This window comes from Gavia stellata, chromosome 5 (genome assembly GCF_030936135.1).
Source record: "Gavia stellata isolate bGavSte3 chromosome 5, bGavSte3.hap2, whole genome shotgun sequence".
Taxonomy (NCBI): domain Eukaryota; kingdom Metazoa; phylum Chordata; class Aves; order Gaviiformes; family Gaviidae; genus Gavia; species Gavia stellata.
Window position 1 is genome coordinate 61,148,289 of NC_082598.1, and position 18,040 is coordinate 61,166,328.

An 18,040-nucleotide genomic window follows, 5' to 3' on the forward strand; every position below is an offset into this window, starting at 1 on the left:
TCCCAGTCTGCTCTTCTAGCAGCAACTCTTTGAATTGCTTGTGCATGCATTAATGGAAATATCTATCAGTTATGACTGGAAAAAGTGCTGTGCTAAGTGGCGGAAGAGCCAGCAAAAACATGCCCACGTATTTTTAGTCACCCTGGGATTAATTCCCAGGCAGGTCTTTGTTTACAGTGCTATATTTACATGGAGCAGCCATATGGAATAGCAATATTCCTCCTGACAGCTGCTCTGCTTTCCTCAAAGCAACGGAGGGAGAGAGTGCTTCAAAATAACGCCTGCTGCATTTCTGTCTCCCTCCGAACATCATCACAAGTGCAAATGAGACAGCTACCCCAGTGCAACCCCTCTGCGCTTCTCACAGCTCACAGGGGTCAGCTGGGGGCATGTGTTGCCATCCCCTGCCAGGAATCACAGAATCACAGAATCACTAAGGTTGGAAAAGACCTGTAAGTTCATCAAGTCCAACCATCAACCAACAAACACCACCATGCCCACTAAACCATGTCCCACAATGCCACATCCACACGTTCCTTGAACACCTCCAGTGATGGTGACTCCACCACCTCCCTGGGCAGTTTATTCCAGTGTCTCACCACTCTCTCAGTAAAGAAATTTTTCCTAATATCCAGTCTAAACCTCCCCTCGTGCAACTTGAGGCCATTTCCTCTTGTCCTGCCACTCGTCACTTGGGAGAAGAGACCAACACCCACCTCACCACAACCCCCTTTCAGGTAATTGTAGAGAGCGATGAGGTCTCCCCTCATCCTCCTCTTCTCCAGACTGAACAACCCCAGTTCCCTCAGCTGCTCCTCACAAGACTTGTGCTCCAGACCCCTCACCAGCTTTGTCGCCTTTCTCTGGACACGCTCCAGCACCTCAATGTCCTTCTTGTAGTGAGGGGCCCAAAACTGAACACAGGATTTGAAGTGCGGCCTCACCAGCGCCGAGTACAGGGGCACGATCACCTCCCTACTCCTGCTGGCCACACTGTTTCTGATACAGGCCAGGATGCCGTTGGCCTTCTTGGCCACTTGGGCACACTGCTGGCTCAGATGCCCCAGGCATGGACCTCAGCTCCCAACCCTGTGGAGGCACAGTTGAGATCTCGGCCCATCACTCACCTCTCAGTATGATGAGGTTGATGAACAGCGTGTAAACAATGCATGTGTTTGTTCCTCCGTTCATCTGAGGGAAGCCACTTGTTTTAAGGTGTCTTCATTGGCCTGCCCATCCTCTCCACTACGTTCATTTAGCACATTTTCATTTCCTAGGACAGAAGACAAAAATAAATTAAGTGTATCAGCGATAAACATGACATCTTCTGAAACTGCTGGTCTGCATCTTACATATCTGAATTTTTTTAAAAACAGACGATATTTGCGCCTCCCTCAACTCCAGTTAAGCTCTGATCTCGGAGCCCCCTTTGATCTCGTTCGCAGGCTTGGTGTACAGGAAGGGTTTCTTTCATTCTTTCCTGACCGCACATACAAGGTCAGAGACTCTTCTAGCCATCTCATTTCTAGAGAGGCAAAACTACTCAGGGCCAGAGTTTTGGAAGACCCCCATCAATATGTTAGTCCTATACCGAGGAATCCAGCTTTTCAAGAGAGTCTGGCACCTGCAGCTTCTCTTAAGGTAGTGAAGAAAAACCAACCACCATGCCAGCAACGTTTACAAGACCTTTGCTAAAACAGTGTCATTCATACCTGTGCAGTGGCTGCCTGGGTGGCTCACCACGGGTATCACGGTAATTACTGAGGAACAGATGAGCATAACATGCGCCACGTGGATATTGAGTTTTCCCACTGCATTTTTCTGTGCAGGATTGAGGTGCTGTTAAGTAAGCAAGGGTGAGGGCAGCTGAGCAGCTCTGTATTATTCTCATTAAAGCGAGACGAGAAGCAAAGCCTCCCTTTGTCATGGCGCCGGGAGAGCAAGCGGGCTGGACTGCCTTGTTCCTGCAGAGAAACCCATGAAGCAGCACAATGACAGAAATGCATGCAATTGCATAAAAGGTTGCAGGTAGTCCAGAAAGGTGACCGATTCCCTTCTCCTGTTATCACCCTGCCTTTACTTCATGCTGTGGATACAATGCAGAGACATATCACCCGCAATCGCAGGCCGTATCGTACACTTTTTGAAAAAGCTTCCTCACAAAGGAATTTTCCCCCCACTTTGCCAAGATAAGCATCGCAAGCCAAATCTTCATTCTCATTCTAAAAAGCCTGACATCTGACCCTGTTGAAAATTTAACAGTTTTTTTTTTTCCAAGTTGCGCTGAACTGCATAATAGAGGGGACATTGTCAAAAGTTGCCATAGAAATGGGGAAAGAAAGCAAAAATGATTACAAAGAAAGAGGACAGATGCCACCAGGGGCCCGAGAGGTTGTAAACCCCTGTCCCCTATCCTGCTGAGCGGGATGAAGTGACCTTAACCCTCAGAGGCTTCAGGCAACTTAGAGAAATGCAGAACAAACATCTGAAAATCCCTGAAATGCAAGAAGTGAGTTTGCCTCTTCAACAAACAGATCAACCCTGCAAATATTCCCAGATCCAGCTGCCTCGAGTTAGGCTTCCCAGTCCAGAGTGGGGTTCCCGCAAGGAACATGTGCCCTGATTCACCTGCCTGAGCCACAGCCATTTCCCCTGGTTTAAATGGGCTTCAAAGGTATTTTTCCTGTCCTGATGAACAGACCAAATTTCTGTGAGCTGGCTACACATGGAGGTTGGAGAGACCCTTCTCTAGTCAGCCAGGCCTAACTTCATGTCGCCCATAAAGTTTCTGAAATGGTTCCTCCCAAGCAATTGCTACAGGCTAAATATTTACCATATGAAATTATTTCTAAGCTGTTCTGCAGTCAACTTGGTAGATGATTCAAGCGATTCCAGCATGGTTTCACAAAACTCCTTGGCACTGGGATCTTTACCTTGCTTCAAGTCACCAAATCTGCAGAACAAACTTCTCGCTTCCTTTTTCTGCTGTGCTGGGACCATTGCAGCCCACCACCCTGTAGGCACCTTTCTTTAAAACTCCCAAGAATTGTCTTAGTCTCCTAGAGACATGAAGGGAAAGGCAGCATTTTCTGGGAGTAAATATGGCCTATAGGCAGGTCTTTGACCTGTTGGATGATCTGTCTTGTGGAGAAAGGAGTGGGGAAGGCTTATTGCAAAAGGAGGAGCAGTCTACAGAAGCTCCGAGTTTCATCACGGCATTTCCTTAACATCTGTGGGGGTGATTTAGCACATCAGTGGGACTTCTTAAGGTCATGTTTTCAGTGTCAGGTTATAAAAGACAAGCACTCTGTCAAACCAATGGCAACAGAAACTAGAAATGAAGTCAGGAGAAGTGACTGGGTTTGGGCCTTTTGTGTGCGGAAACGTCTGGGTCTGCACTTAAGCCAGCATGGGGATGAGGTGGAGGAGGACTAACCCACTGAACCACAGTGGACACTGTGGGTCCTAAGAGGGGGAATACCAGCAGATAATGTGAAACAGTGATGTGAGTAGCTAGACTGGCCTGTCTGCTACTGCAGGTACAGGCTAACCAGCTCAGATTTCAACGTAACCATCCAGTATTGCCAAATGATGGATCAAAATAAATTTCCCCTCACTTGGGATAAAAAAAAAGAGGCGCGCCCTTAGCATTTTCCACTTCTGCTGCCATTAAGAGCAAATAAGCATATATCATAGCAGCATTAGGTGCCTGGCTTTCAGGTAAGCCATGGACAGGAGTAAGGGTTCAGCAGTCACTTGTATACGCTTCTTACCTCCACGTCTAGGTTTCTTGCCATTCTCCAGTTGTTAGATTCTGTGTACTACCACATTTCAGAAAAAGCGTTAAGCTATTCCAAATCCAACTTGAAAATTAAAGCAAAGTAAAATGATGCTAAGAAATCCTAAGAACCTTTTCTCCCAAATGTATTTCCCACAAGCAGATTTTACTGACTTAAGTAAGTACTGTATGCATGAATTCCGGCTATGTGATTTAATAAATGCCCCACAGATTGGTTTCAGTTTGCTTGTTTTTCTCCTAGAGGACTGTGCTGCCGCTGCCCTCGGTTGAAGAGGATTTCAGCAATTCCAGTGCAGAGCTAACTGTAAAGGTGTTTTTTGATGATAGCAGAAGATCTGTAGTCCTCCTTGTGTGAAAAATGGTGATCTGGTGATACGACAGTATTTTTTAGAAAAAGAACCTTTCAGTTTTCCTCCACTTTTTTTTCGTGCCATCAAGAGGCTAGGGAGGGAACAAGATACAGGATTATAATGATCGAGACATCTCAGCTTGGTATGTTGGGTTTGGTTTTGGGGTTTTTTTGGTTTGGGGTTTTTGTTTAAACAAGTCATTCAATTCCAAGTGACTTCCTTTCTAAAAGTTCCTTTCCATCTTACTTTAAAATATCTTAAAAACTTAAACTAATAATAATAATAACAACAACAACCACCACCACCACCACCACCACCACCACCACCACCAGGGAAAGTTTGCTCTAAAAGATTTTAGTTGATTAAAACTTTGTATTTTGTGTTTATTTTGCATCAACCAGAAACAGAGTTTTTCTTACTTTTTAATCGTGAGTAGCATGGAGTGGGTACATAGGTTCAATCTCTCTTCCAATATGAGAGTTAAGGGAGTACCATATAAAACTAAATGAAAGCAGATTCAAAAAACAAACCAAAGGAAACGGTCTTGGTTCAGGAAGCCTCCAAGTCTCAGAGGATACAAGTATTTGGGGAAACTACATATGTGTTACACTCTTCCCTATGCGTTGACTTTTGGCTGATATAAAATGAGGGATACTGGGTGAAGCAGACTACCCAAAAGAGTTATTAGTCCAACCCATTATCGCCATTTTTATTCTCTGTTCTTTTTACACTATATATATTTGTTGTATTCACAAGTTTTGTGAAATGAAGCCCTCATTTCACTTGGTGCCTCCAGCAAGCTAGACAGAAATTTAATTTTAGTTTAAAATAGCTAATGGGTAACAGGTCCTTCTAGTTACTCTTTAGCAGCTCTCTCTCTAGTCCCAGTTCCAGCCGCTGTGTCTCCACTCTTTTCCAAGCACAATTAGTTAAACAACCCACAGGATCACAACTGAATTAACAGGCTCTTTCAAAGGATTAGGAGATTCATTACCCCATTGGCAATTAGTTGTACATTTTTTCATCTCTCCTTTTTACTGTAAGAATAAGATGGTACATGGGACAAGCTGGATCCCTCACAGTAAATGTCCAAAGCTGCATGCAAAAGAAATCTTAGGAAAAAAAATCTTGTTTTGAGTCGCTGAGAAATCCTGCTAACAGACTGCTCTCAAGCCAATTCCTTTAAGCTGAATCTGACATCTCTTGTCTAAATGACTGAGATTTTCAGCTACAAAAAAATTGATGGGCAATCAAGAATAAAAATACAGAATCACAACATTCAGTAGTACTATCATAATCACGCAGCAAGACTGAGCCTTAAAAGGCCAAAAACTGTCAGCAGAGAATAACAAACAATGCTGTCTGAATTTTCAGGGAAACCTAATGAGAGCGAGAAAGATCTTGCCTTCAGGAGAGGGAGCACGTGGGTGTTCAGCAAGAAGAGGATGAGCCAGTCTCAGTTGAGCAGAAAACATTTCGCTGCCTGCATGTGGCACTGGCACTTTGGTAAGATTTGACAGGTCGTTTTCACCAGGCTTCCTCAAATCAGTGTCAAACTAGTTTAATTTCTATTTTGTGAAGACACAAGCACAAGTGCACACAACTCTTTCCATGTGTTGCATTCAAGCTACACTTCCCAGAGGTTTTTAAAAACAGCTGTAGAAAACATTGCTGAAAAGCAAAAATATCTGCTCAGGAAACAAATAGATTTAATTTTGGAGGGGAAGGCAAAAAAGATGAATATCACCATCATCTGCACAAGTTTTCTGCTGTTCAGAGCAGACACACGCCAAATTCTTTCCTCCCAAAGTTAAAATTCACAAAACCGTACATCCCTGCCCTTAAACCTCAGCTCCAGAGTGAGACCAAGAAATACCTAAATCCAGACCGCAGCAGTTGCTTATGTGTTATTGATTCCCAGTCCTACATTTGCTTTAAGCGCAGATCAGTTTAATCCAGGTGAGCAGAAAGGAAACACAAGGGGGAAAATTCTCAACTTCTTGTTCAGAGAGATATTTTCTACCTGTCTTTGGGTAGGCAGCTCGCAATCTTCTCCCTCAGGGATTGAGGAGTGCAGTCTCACCGCCTTGCAGGAAGCCTCGTGCTCTCAAATCTCCTGAGTGCTTTGGAAAAATCGCCTACAGAAACATTAAGCCTGTGCTTTTGAAACTGCCTCTTAAGAGTTCTGAATGCTCACTTCCTATTAATTTTCATTCGTTTCAAAGCCCCTGGAAAGCCAGCAAACCTAGCTCCCAAGGGATCCCCTGAGTGGGGACAACTTTACGCAAACAGCCACCTCTGAAAGCGATTTGTCAGCTGCCATGGACCTGCAGGATGTACCTGAGCTGCCACAACCAGCTTGCTTTTACAGAGGCTTTGGGTGCTACAGGAACACCAGAAGTTACCTAATACTGAATATTTCAGACTATCTCATCGATTCACTAATGACTAGTGGGAGATAAGCCTTTTGGTGTTTTCCCCCCAGTTGTGGGCACTGAACTCTTGGGAAACCGATGCTGGAATACCTTGGAAATGGTTATCCCCAAGGCGGTGCTGCAGCATCCCCTTAGCTAGCTGTACAGCCAGCCTTACCTTCATGCTAACACAACAGCTATGCCCTGCAATGTCACCCTTCGCAGAGGAGCCTGAAGTAGCCCCTAACAAGCCGACTCCAGCCCTGGCAGCAGTACGGCTGCCCTGTCATGGATGAAGAAGCATCCACAGCCCCCAGCGTGGGAGCTTGCCCCACGCCAAGCCCCAAAGCCTTGCTCCAAAGCCATGTTAACGTGCGACCCTGCTCCCATAGCCATCTGAGGGGCAGGGATTATTAAGGGAGGCTGCAGTCGTGCTCTACTGAGGCCGCACCTCGAATGCTGTGTTCAGTTTTGGGCCCCTCACTACAAGAAGGACATTGAGATGCTGTAGTGTGTCCAGAGAAGGGCGACGAAGCTGGTGAGGAGTCTGGAGCACAAGTCTGATGAGGAGCAGCTGAGGGAACTGGGGTTGTTCAGTCTGGAGAAGAGGAGGCTGAGGGGAGACCTTATCGCTCTCTACAGCTACCTGAAAGGGGGTTGTGGTGAGGTGGGTGTTGGTCTCCTCTCCCAAGTGACAGCGACAGGACAGGAAGAAATGGCCTCAAGTTGTGCCAGGGGAGGTTCAGGCTGGATATTAGGAAAAACTTCCTTCCTGAGAGAGCGGTGAAGCATTGGAACAGGCTGCCCAGGGAGGTGGTGGAGTCACCATCACTGGAGGTGTTCAAGGAACATGTGGACGTGGCACTGCGGGACATGGTTTAGTGGGCATGGTGATGTTGGGTTGATGGTTGGACTTGATGGTCTTACAGGTCTTTTCCAACCTTAATGATTCTGTGATTCTGTGAAAAGGCCCATCCGCTTATCCGAAAAGCAGTGTGAGACAAGACAAAACTGTCTGCAATACCTTGATAAGGGGTTCAACACCATTTCCAGGATTAGAGAGAGCCACTCTGCGTGGCCCTGAGTTATGTGGAGAGAGCAAGCGTGCTGCAGGGACCCTTAGAGCAACAATTGCAGAAAACACATAACTTAATAAAAACAAGATCAAGAATTTTGGTGTCTGTTAGCTCAACAGCTGTCATATTGAAGAAGGTACTTTTTGATGCTTTCTATGTATGAAGAAAATAAACAAATGTTCAGTAATTATAATAGCTAACAAGCAAGGCTCAGCCATCTAAACACTCCAAACTGTGAAATAAGTTACCCTTTAACCTTTGTCTTTATTTTATACGCTTTATAGCTATCATTTGTAGCAGAGATACAGTAGATGAAGCTGTACTTGTTGATACTTGAAACATAGTATTATCACTAGATAAAATACATTTGAAAGGAGTCAATTAAGACTTCTAGAAACCATGCCCCCAAATTAAAGCTATCTAAACATCTTCTGTTACAGACCCCTCCAATTTGAGGAATTTTGTTGCCTAGGCAACCTGGTCGCAGAGTATCTCGGACAGTTCAGACCGTGCTCGCTGTTTTAAATAGAAACGCCATCCATTTAACGCACAGCTGATTTTTAGCAAAAGGTATGTATGTGTAATGCATACCGACAGACCATGTATTTGTTTTGCGTTAAGAAGCCAATACGCTCATGTAGTACTTGCAGAGGCTAATGTGAAGTGTAAATCTAAGGACGTGTGAACAGAAATGTAGCGGCGCTGAAATAGCAGTAAAGCCTGATTAGATGGGTGGGATCGGCAGCTACGTAGAGAGCCCTGCATGTATGAAATGGTCCTGCTGATCTTATCGCAGAGATGTAAGAAATAAACAAGCAGTGGTAGACGGGATGTATACAGCTATTTCGCATTGCTTCATTATATCCAATTAGAAACTGGCCAAGCAAGTAACTCAAATGACTTTACATTGCCACTTGAAGAGCTACCGGCTAAAGACAGAACCATGCAGGTGCGTGAAAAGATTTCCCCATAAAAAACACTCCTCCAATTCCAGACCTAATGTTTTCTTCAGGAGTCGGAAGTGCTAGCAAACAGGGAGGGGTTACACATTGCTGGATTCCTTGCCAAAGGCATCGCTGGAAAACATCCTGGCAGTGGCCGAGCACAGAAAATCTAGGAGGTGCTCAGTGCAAGGCTCAGTACCTTCTGTATAGGTGGGTATGGCAGGTGATGATTTCTGTGAAGGTATTAAAATTTCCTCGGCAAAGCTGCCCAAAAGATGTAGAGCAGCTACACTCTCTTGCTACAGGATTGTGGGAAGGTATACAACATTCAGTTCTAGCCAAACATTTCAAATCTTGGCCTGAAACAAGAGGCACTCCTGCCTGATCCGTAATGGCCTTGTCAGAAAGAGGAACAAAGCTCAGCAAGAGGTGTATGATGCCTTGTATTGCTTGGTCATCTGGGTGGTGGTATATCTGGTGTTGCGTTACCAGACAAAAAAACCCCACTCACTGCTTGGTTGCAGTCTTGTGACTGCTAAATATCAGCAAGTTCATCTTCTGAAGAAGTTGGAGCAGAGGGACTACAAGACCTCTGAGAAGAGATTGGGCTGTAAGTAACTACAACGACTAGGGGGAATTGTATTGACAGGCACTGCCTATGTTGAAGAAACGGGCACTGGAACAGTGGAGCTGACGAGGGATAATCAACTTTGGTGTGAGTTTCTACTTATCAAAGTAGGCACATAATCTTTACAAATGTATCACTTAGCCAAGTAACGCCAAGCTAAATGCTTCTCAGAAGGCAGGTACCTGTTTAGCCCTTTGAATTTCTACCAGATCCCATGTATTGCCTTTGCAAGCAGGGGCTTTCCACATGAAGACAGGAAGAAATGGATAGTACCGAGGCAGAAGAAAATCCTTAACTCTGCCTGGCATGGTTTTTTAAATGGCAAACTCTGCCTTCGTACAGCGTAAGTTAGTTGCGGCAAGCCTTGTGTATCTTAAAAGATGTCAAGAGACTCAAGGCTGTTGTAGGCAGAATGAGGGAGACACTTCAGAGATTATACCCCTGTGTGAGCACCAGTTTAAATGCGGTGTAAGACCTCACAAGAGCGGTGATATTCCAGAAATACTTGTATTATTTTCCATTTACTTTTACATACTGTTATATATTTTATGCCTGATACTTGGATAATGTACAGTAGTCACGCAAGTTTAAGTGGCCAGGCTTAGCTGCAAGCATCATTCCAGCAATTAAGCCGTTTCCCCAAATCTATAAATTCTACTTCAGAGTTGTTTGGGTGACAGGGCACCATCGATTCTTCCTTCTACAGAAAGCTTGCAAAGCAAATCAATAGGACTGTACATTTGGAGGTCCCTGACGCACAAAAAAAAAAAAAAATCATCTGCCATACATACTACTGTGCTAAGATAAAAGTTTGCTTTGGAACAAGATTTTGCTAAGACACTGAATTAATTGAACTGATTTATCACCACTTGAAAAAGGTAGTAAATGATGTTGACCTCAGCTTTTGTGCCCACAAATACCATTATCTAACCATCTTTATTTTCCTCCTTGTAATTTTTTATTAGTTTAAAAGCCTTATTTGCTAATAAAACTCATACATTTATAATAATTCTCCCATCCTGCACTGCAGGTAAGTAGCACAGACACAAGGAATATTGAGAAATTTAGTAGAGGTAAGTGAATAATTAGATTATGACATACACGTTGGTTAAATAATTTATGATCCTCAGAGTACAGATAAGCAAACTGTTCATTTCAAATAAAGAAGATTTAACTTTCATTCCTCCTTTGATCTGAACTGAATCCTTCCACAGATTATTTATCAGTTGATTGAATCTTGTAGGGGGATGGGGGTTCTGACCTCTGCTTATTTATTCCATTTTGCTATTTAACTTCAGTTTGCTAGAAAAAAACAAGGACAAGGCTGTGACAGTTCACAGAGATGCAATTTGTCTATTGAACTTAGCTTGGCATCTGTTAGAGACACAAAGAAACAAAAGAAACTGCATAAATATTCATCAGCAAAGAAGTCAACCACGATGCTGGATTTGAAGCATTATATGTTATTTTTGTAATGATAATAGTGATTCATCAGCCCTAATGATATCTCAGTACATTGCCTGACTGATCTTTTACTCATGTGAGTATAATGTATTTTTCCATTTTATCTCCTGCCTATCATTTGTTCCCAAAATACGGAAGTAGATTTCCATAATAGAATTTTACTCAGTGGTACTGGACAGGTTGGAGGTTTTTCTTTCAGGTAACGACAGTGGTATCAGCTCGTTCTTCCCTTTGCATCTCATTTGAATAAAGCCTGTAATGTGACAAGTGGAAGATGGCACTGCCTTACAGCTGGCTAATTGGGGGAGGAACTACGGTGTAGGCATTAGGTAGCACAGACTCAGCTTTGAAACCTATCATCACCTCTTGAGAAAAAATATTTTTTCAGCCTAGTTTCAAAACCAGCTTTATTTGTCAACTCTGTTTATCCTTATAAATGAATCTTTTAATGATTTGTTTTTCTGGATTGTAAATCTGCCAGAACACGGAGGAAAAATATCCCGTCTTACAAAAAGGCACAGTTGAACTTAATGCCTTATCACTACAGCTATCCCAGCTGGGATTTTTAACACACTGAAGAAAGTTACATTTTTAAAAGCACAATAGGGCCCTCTGCCCCACTGACTTTGAGTAGGTACCTAAATCACTCAGGGTCTTTTGCATGCATGCCTGAAACCCCCTGAAAGCTGATAGGGGAAGGATATCTAACTCTTTTAGACACAGGAAAATTCTGACCTACAACCCACAAATATTCTACAACGTGTAACAAAAATGCCTACAAAGCATCTGGGTTCCATTTTAAATATGTGAACTGGAGCCTTGCTTGATTTGTTGGAAGGCGGCAAAGGGAGGAACATACAAACGCTTTGTTGTAGCTTCCCTCTAGTCAGAGCACTGGAAAAAGACTGGGATGGATTTTATTCAAAAGAAAGGTGCCATTCCTTCTCCCTCCAAAAGGAAGTGGAGGTATTGCTTGAAACCACTGAATGTGCAAGAAAAGTCTCCTCAAGACAAACTGCAAGCAGCAAATGAAGATGACAACTGGAGCACTGAAAGGTCTGCAAAGAGCCAAGATACAGCTAAGGTCTCGGCAAACCTCTGGCAACCCCAGTCCTGAGAGCAGATAATGGATCTGCCCGACTCAGGGCTAGCCTTTATGATCCCCCTCCCTTTTAAGATCGAATTGCGCTCACTGTGAGGACAGCCAAGTGCAGAAACAAGGGCTCAGAGGAGCTGTGGGATCTCAGACCTCAGGGCTTTTCAGGTCCCGACTGGACAAACCTGCCTCGATGCAGCGCTGGCCTTGCTTTGAGCGGGAGCTCGACCTCTCCCTCCAGCCTCATGCGTTCAAAAAATCACAGCACACAAATCAGCAGCAGAGAAATCCAGTAAGGTTCTGCCATTGTGATTCAAATCCCCAGTATTTACAGTGGGGGTTGAGTGATTTTGGTATCACTGTAAAATGCCACTTCTTGCTGAAAAGAAATGAGACTTTGATGAGCCGTCTTGGCAAGGTCTGTTTGTTTTAGCCTCTGGTCTCTTGGAAGACGCTTTCCCTAGCAGTCTTCTCCTGCCCAAACTCACTCCCTCAAAATCCATTCTTTACAGTCTTATGGTTCGTCCTCAACCAGCAACGCCATGGTCGCAGGGGGCCCTAGCAAACACCATCCTTCCGGCTCCTTTCACCTGCCCTTCGCTGAATTCTGACCGGCACCAGCTACGTTGCTTTGAACTGGATGGAGCATCTTGCATTATTAATACACATCCCTTTCCCTCTGCTCATTTCAGAGAACATTTTTGCTTATCGCTTGCTTGGTTAGGAACCATGAAACCAAACAAAGTAGGTCTGGAAGGGACCCCATGGGATCATCTCATCCATTACCCCTTCCCTAAGGCCTACAGAGTTAATAATGGAACAACAAGCTTGCAAACTCCAGCTGCCAGGCTTCGAAAGTTTGGCCTCTCCTAAAGAAGTACCTTGCTCTTGTCAACATGGGAGAGTCTGCGTGTGCTTGCTGATCTGTGCAGAGATTAATTTTAAAGCGTGCATTGTGCTCAGACGGCCCACTGCTACCATTATATGCATCAGTAAGTTTCATATTATGCAACTACCAGCACTTATGTTCAAAGAAAGCACTTTTTACTCATGACAAAACGTAGTTGCTATGCTCTCATTAAAAGACAAAAGCAACGAAAGATTGGTCCTTGTGCAGCATCATCTTCTGCCTATTCTGTTAAAAAATATTTATTATATTACGGAATGCATCGTTAATTTTCTGCACCTCTCTCTCTCATGTAGCACAGCTGATTTCTAACGCACGTCTTCATTGGATTTGACTGCTCAGTGAGTTTTAGCCATTATCAAAGACGCGTTTCACTGCACGGTTTCTCTATAGGTCGTTCCTCTGAAGACACATCCATACATGAAAAACACTGTTGTCTTTTCTCTTTTCCTTGTTTCATTTAGTATTAATTTTCTGGTCATTCACGCCCTTGTGAAGCTGAATTTCAAATTCAAATTTGTAACGAGGAGCTCAGGAGTGTGAACAGGATCTATTCTCTCCCAAGAAGCTTATGTGTATTACGCCCAGTCCCGGGAGAGTCAGAGCAGTCACAAAACTGTTCTAAACCCGAATGTGGACATCAAAGTCCTACAGGATATCAGCAGCTAAAGCAGCCCGACAAAGATGACAGGCAACCTGCAATAGCACAGAGACCCTCAGGTAGGTAATTCAGATACATCTACATAGGGTCATGCATCAGCTCTGACACAGATTAGCAATGTAGCCTCAGGCTTTAGCCAGTACAGCCTAAAATGGGACTGGAGTAGATGTGAGCTGTGTGGTCCCCAAGGAATGGTTGCCTGTTCCTTGTAACTCGCTGTGTTCCAAAATTTGTAGAAGTACTTGACACTGAGGTAGGCAAAGGCATAGTCATCATTTCAGCTAACTGAAGAGCACTGTCAGTGATTGAGGCGGCACTGGGCACAACAACATCTCTGTACCCATGGTGCCAGCTGCAATGTCCTTTGGCACCTTTCCAGCCATATCTGCCACAAAAAAGCTAAGATTTTGTACAAATAAAAGCAAGGGTGAATTTTTCATGATTAGGAGTGAATTCCTTGTGAGGGCTCTGCAATAATAGAAACCTGGAAAATGCCCAGGGGCCCCTGAAATCCCCTCCAGCTGCATTTTCTGCTCTTGCCTATTCAGCTGCAGCAGCAGCGATGTGTGGCACCAACCTATACAGAACAATGTTTACACACGGGTGTGAATGCACAGACATCCCCCACTGCCTACCTACACACACACTTTTCAAAGAGACGGCACAGAAAAGCTGGACCACAGACCAAAATGCCTTGACTTCAGCAGCAAAACGCACCAACTTGTAGCGCTCTCTGGAACACCAGCAAATATCCTACAAATGACCGTCAATGTTGTGAATGTGGGGTGGAAGCCGCTTTCACGTCTGTGCCTCCATTCAGGCAGCCCAGAAGGACACAGGACAGGCTGTTGATGTGGCCGATGGATCCTCTGTCCCTGTTGTTTCCAGCACATATTATTGATTACTTCTTCCATGCTTTTTAAAGCATGCAAAATTCTTGTGTGATCCCTTTCACTTGTTTTGAATTCTGGTGAAAACAGTGGCTTCTCTTTTTTCCTTATTACAAATAACGATGCTTTGCTGCCTCATAATGTGCTGAAAACTTTTTACTACAGATGGAATTTTGCTTCCAAAGCATCCATCCAAATAAAAATCTTGGCACTTCAAACACACTATACTATTCCACAATTTTAAATGACCAGTCTCAGGCCCCAATTTCTAGTGTAATTAAGAATCGCTAGAAAAATTCTTGCAGGACTGTTCTACAAAAATAGAGGGGTAGCGGAAAGGATGGAGAGATATGCACAGTACAAAGGGGAAAGTATGGAGAAATATGCACTGTACGAGAATAAAACCACTGATACTACGGTATATACCGTATATACTTCTATACATAAAGGCAACGCTAGCTTTCACTGTAAATGAAGGATATTCCTAATGTACTAATGAATGCCAGCCTCCCATCTTTTCCTTTTTCCCATGAGGTTATAATGCAAAATTATTCTTTATGGGTACGTATCCTCCTAACATGTAAGCAAGACTAAGATCTAGATTTAATAACAGAGCTGTACTATGTCAAGGTGTGATCAGGATCAGCAGACATTCTCTACAGAAACCTTCCTCAAACAATAAAATCACGATTTCCAGCCAGTAAAGTCTTTCACACAAGTACAACTTGAAAAGAAGAGTATATAGCAGTGACACGAAGGATACACAGAAATAGCCTGAGTAGCAAAATCCTTGTCATTTCCATGGAAATGCTGGCAATTGATCTGAAAAATCCTGTATTTTGCTGAACCCTATCTGCTCATTTGTAGGAACTGGTAAGTACTATTTTAGCAGGTTAGGCATTCTGCATGGGAAGGGCTGTTGAGAGTATTTCATTGCCAGAGCTGTCTACTCCTGTGTCTGCGTATATTTTGAGCCACATGCCTCCTTTCACAGAGGTGGATTTTGTGAGTTCAAATGATATTTGGTTTTAAATCCTCATTTTAAAAAATAGTTAAAATTTTAAATGATAAAGAAAAGTTGCAGAGAGACCACTCATATTTGCAGTAAGTTTCTTTCACAGATACTTAAGGTTAACTTTAAAGCCTATAAGCTAGGCTTAGACTACAGGTCCAAGCACGTGATGGAGAAAGAATGAGGAAAAATAACTTTTACTGGTATTCACCATCAGCACACTGCCAGCCTTGAAAGCAATGAGGAAGCAATGGAAAGCCTCACAGACTACAAAGCAAAGATCAGCATTTTGATGAAACAGTTAATACACATTCCTTCCACAGATTCCATGTATAAGATGTAGATTGAGAGCTACTCTGTGAACCTGCAAAGAAAACTTACACTGCTCTATCTGGAAGCAAGGATTTCTTTTGACGCCGATAGTGGAAGTTGTTGTAATCGTTCCTAGCTGACTGCAATGTAAGAAAACAGCATTTTCTTTGGGCTTTGCTGCAGCTGAAGTAACTGCATGTTGTGTACACAGACTTCATTTTGTTTAGATGAACAGGGTGCACACAGCATTGGCTCCCTTCCTTTCTTACCCCACTCCCCATATTACAAGGTGATGTAAATTCAGTCACACCCTTGATTACTGTGGATGGATTGCTGCAAACATGGAGGTGTGAGACAACACAAACTGAAGCTGTGAGTGACACAGTAATAAATGGAAGACAGAGCATTGCAGAGGCGCAATTTCTCAGGAAAGAGATTAAAAGAGGAACGGAGGCCACCTTCCCTTGCAGTCTTCCACGGCAAGAATACTTAAATAGTCAGTTGGTTGTGAACAATGTTGTGATTTGGAAGTGCAAGAACTAACGAAAAAGGCAGCTGAATGCAAGCAATGTGGATAGTGAAGAAGCGTTGAGCCAGTTACAGAGTTCCCTTTGTCTTGTGACCGGTCAGTGAAATTGCGAACAAGAACCTCCTCAGCCCTGCTGTTAAGTATATTATTTTGTTATTCTGTGTTATTTTAACCTAGGGAGACTTAGTGCTCTGTTAGCAGCATGCCTTTTAGGACTAGAACAGCCTTGCCCCAGTTAAATCATAAAGGCAATTTTTTTCAGAAGTAGCAAAATCTAATTTCCAGCAAAATTCAATAGGAATGTGGATCTAGTTTCTGTAAAACGCCTTGGGAAATTTCCCTTAGTAAAACCGCAATCCAGGCCAATCCTCAGCAGCAACAACAAAACCCATGCTCTTCAAGGTTTTTGATTTCTGAACAGTTTCTAAGGGCCTGAGCCGAAAGACTGACAACGAGAATCTTCCCATTGATTTGACTGACATCTTCCTCCATCCCTGAGATCATCTCCCAGAGGACCATCTAGAACAAACACAGCATTTGGCCGCTCTATCGAATATAGAAACCTCCAGTTAGTTGACAAATTCCATCAGGATCTCATGGTGACCCCTGCAACTTACATACTGTGCTCAGCACTCAAAAAAAAAATATTAAAAAATCTAGGCACTGTGCAGAGAACAAATAAAGATTTACAAGCTTTGATGAGAAAGGGGAGTAGGGAATCATCTAGGCATTAGTTGGAATGTGCAGAAACATTTGCAATGTACATTATGCCAGAATCATCTACAGAGATGAGATCCTGCAAACCTGTTAAACTGTTGTATCTAAATCACTTAGATGGCTCTGAAACAAGTGTCACCCGTTATGCATCGGAAGCCCCACAGAGTGTAAAGAGGTAGCCAGAGGATTAAAAATAATGTGTTGATTCAAAGCAGAGGGTCGCTCACTGCACAGCAATTAACCTAGGAGGTTATCAACAGAGATCTCTTCTGATACCCTATCATGCAAAATTGCATGTTGCTCCACAGAACAGTACTGAAGCATCCGTTATCCACTATCAAATAGGCTTAACACCAGCCAAAAAAATCCCAAAGTTATTTTCCACAGCAGGGGACAAACTGATCCCAGGCATTTCATTTTCCTGAGGAATTAGGTTTAAAAGAATACTACCAGCGCTGGACAAGAAAATGAACTATCAGGCAGAAAGGTAGTTGTAACGGGACTGAAAAAGAAATTATTACACTGACTGGAAGGAAGAACAGGACTCGCCAACTGGAAACAAAGAGAAGAGAGAACCGTACTTGGATAAATAGCTCAACCTTGCTGTTCACTCTTCAATAGTTATTCTGCATGACCATCTGGAAATTCCTCTGTGGTAATTCCTTTTTAACAGTTCTATAATCACATCTTAATTTGTCATTTCTTAGAAGGATTAAAAGCAATGTTTCGCCTCTGCCAGCCCCATCTGTGCCCGTGCAGATGCAGACCACGTACGGGCAAGGCACACACAAAGGCTGGGGACGGTCACACCAGCCTGCCAAAGCCGGCTCTGTCTGAGGGAAACTCTCCTTGAGCTTGCTGCGCCTGCAGTCTCTTACCAGACTGTTTCCATATCAATCGTGTTTTATCTTTAAGCAAACAGCACTCACAACATCAGAGAGTCCCAAGGCTTGGGGACACCCCAGAGATCATCCAGCCCTCAGGCAGGACAAGTCCTTTCTGTTATCCTGAGCGCGCTTGTCCTCAAGAGCAGGTTTGAGATATCTTGGTGGAGATCTCCAGTCAGGCAGTCTTCTCCAAGAGCTATAGCCTCATCAGTAGAAAGTTTTCCTAATGCTTAGCTTGATTTTTTTTTTTTGTTTTGCTCTGCACTTGGAGTCCCATTACTTTTTCTTGTATCCACCATGAACATGGAGAGCAGATTTATTGCCTTCCTCACTGCAGCAGCCTTTTATTTATTT

General features: G+C 43.5%; 1 long non-coding RNA gene across 7 annotated transcripts in view; it reads right to left on the reverse strand.

Moving 5' to 3' along the window:
* Nucleotides 1–1,132: 1,132 nt before the first annotated feature.
* LOC132317114 (uncharacterized) overlaps nt 1,133–18,040 on the reverse strand; it is a 61,004-nt gene continuing 44,096 nt past the window's right edge. For 6 of the 7 annotated variants that reach the window (XR_009484007.1, XR_009484006.1, XR_009484004.1 and 3 more), the window contains one exon: nt 1,133–1,273. This is a non-coding gene — a long non-coding RNA (uncharacterized LOC132317114). Of the gene's footprint in view, nt 1,274–1,712; nt 1,965–18,040 lie in introns of all 7 variants that reach the window. The other variant, XR_009484005.1, reaches the window with a different exon arrangement.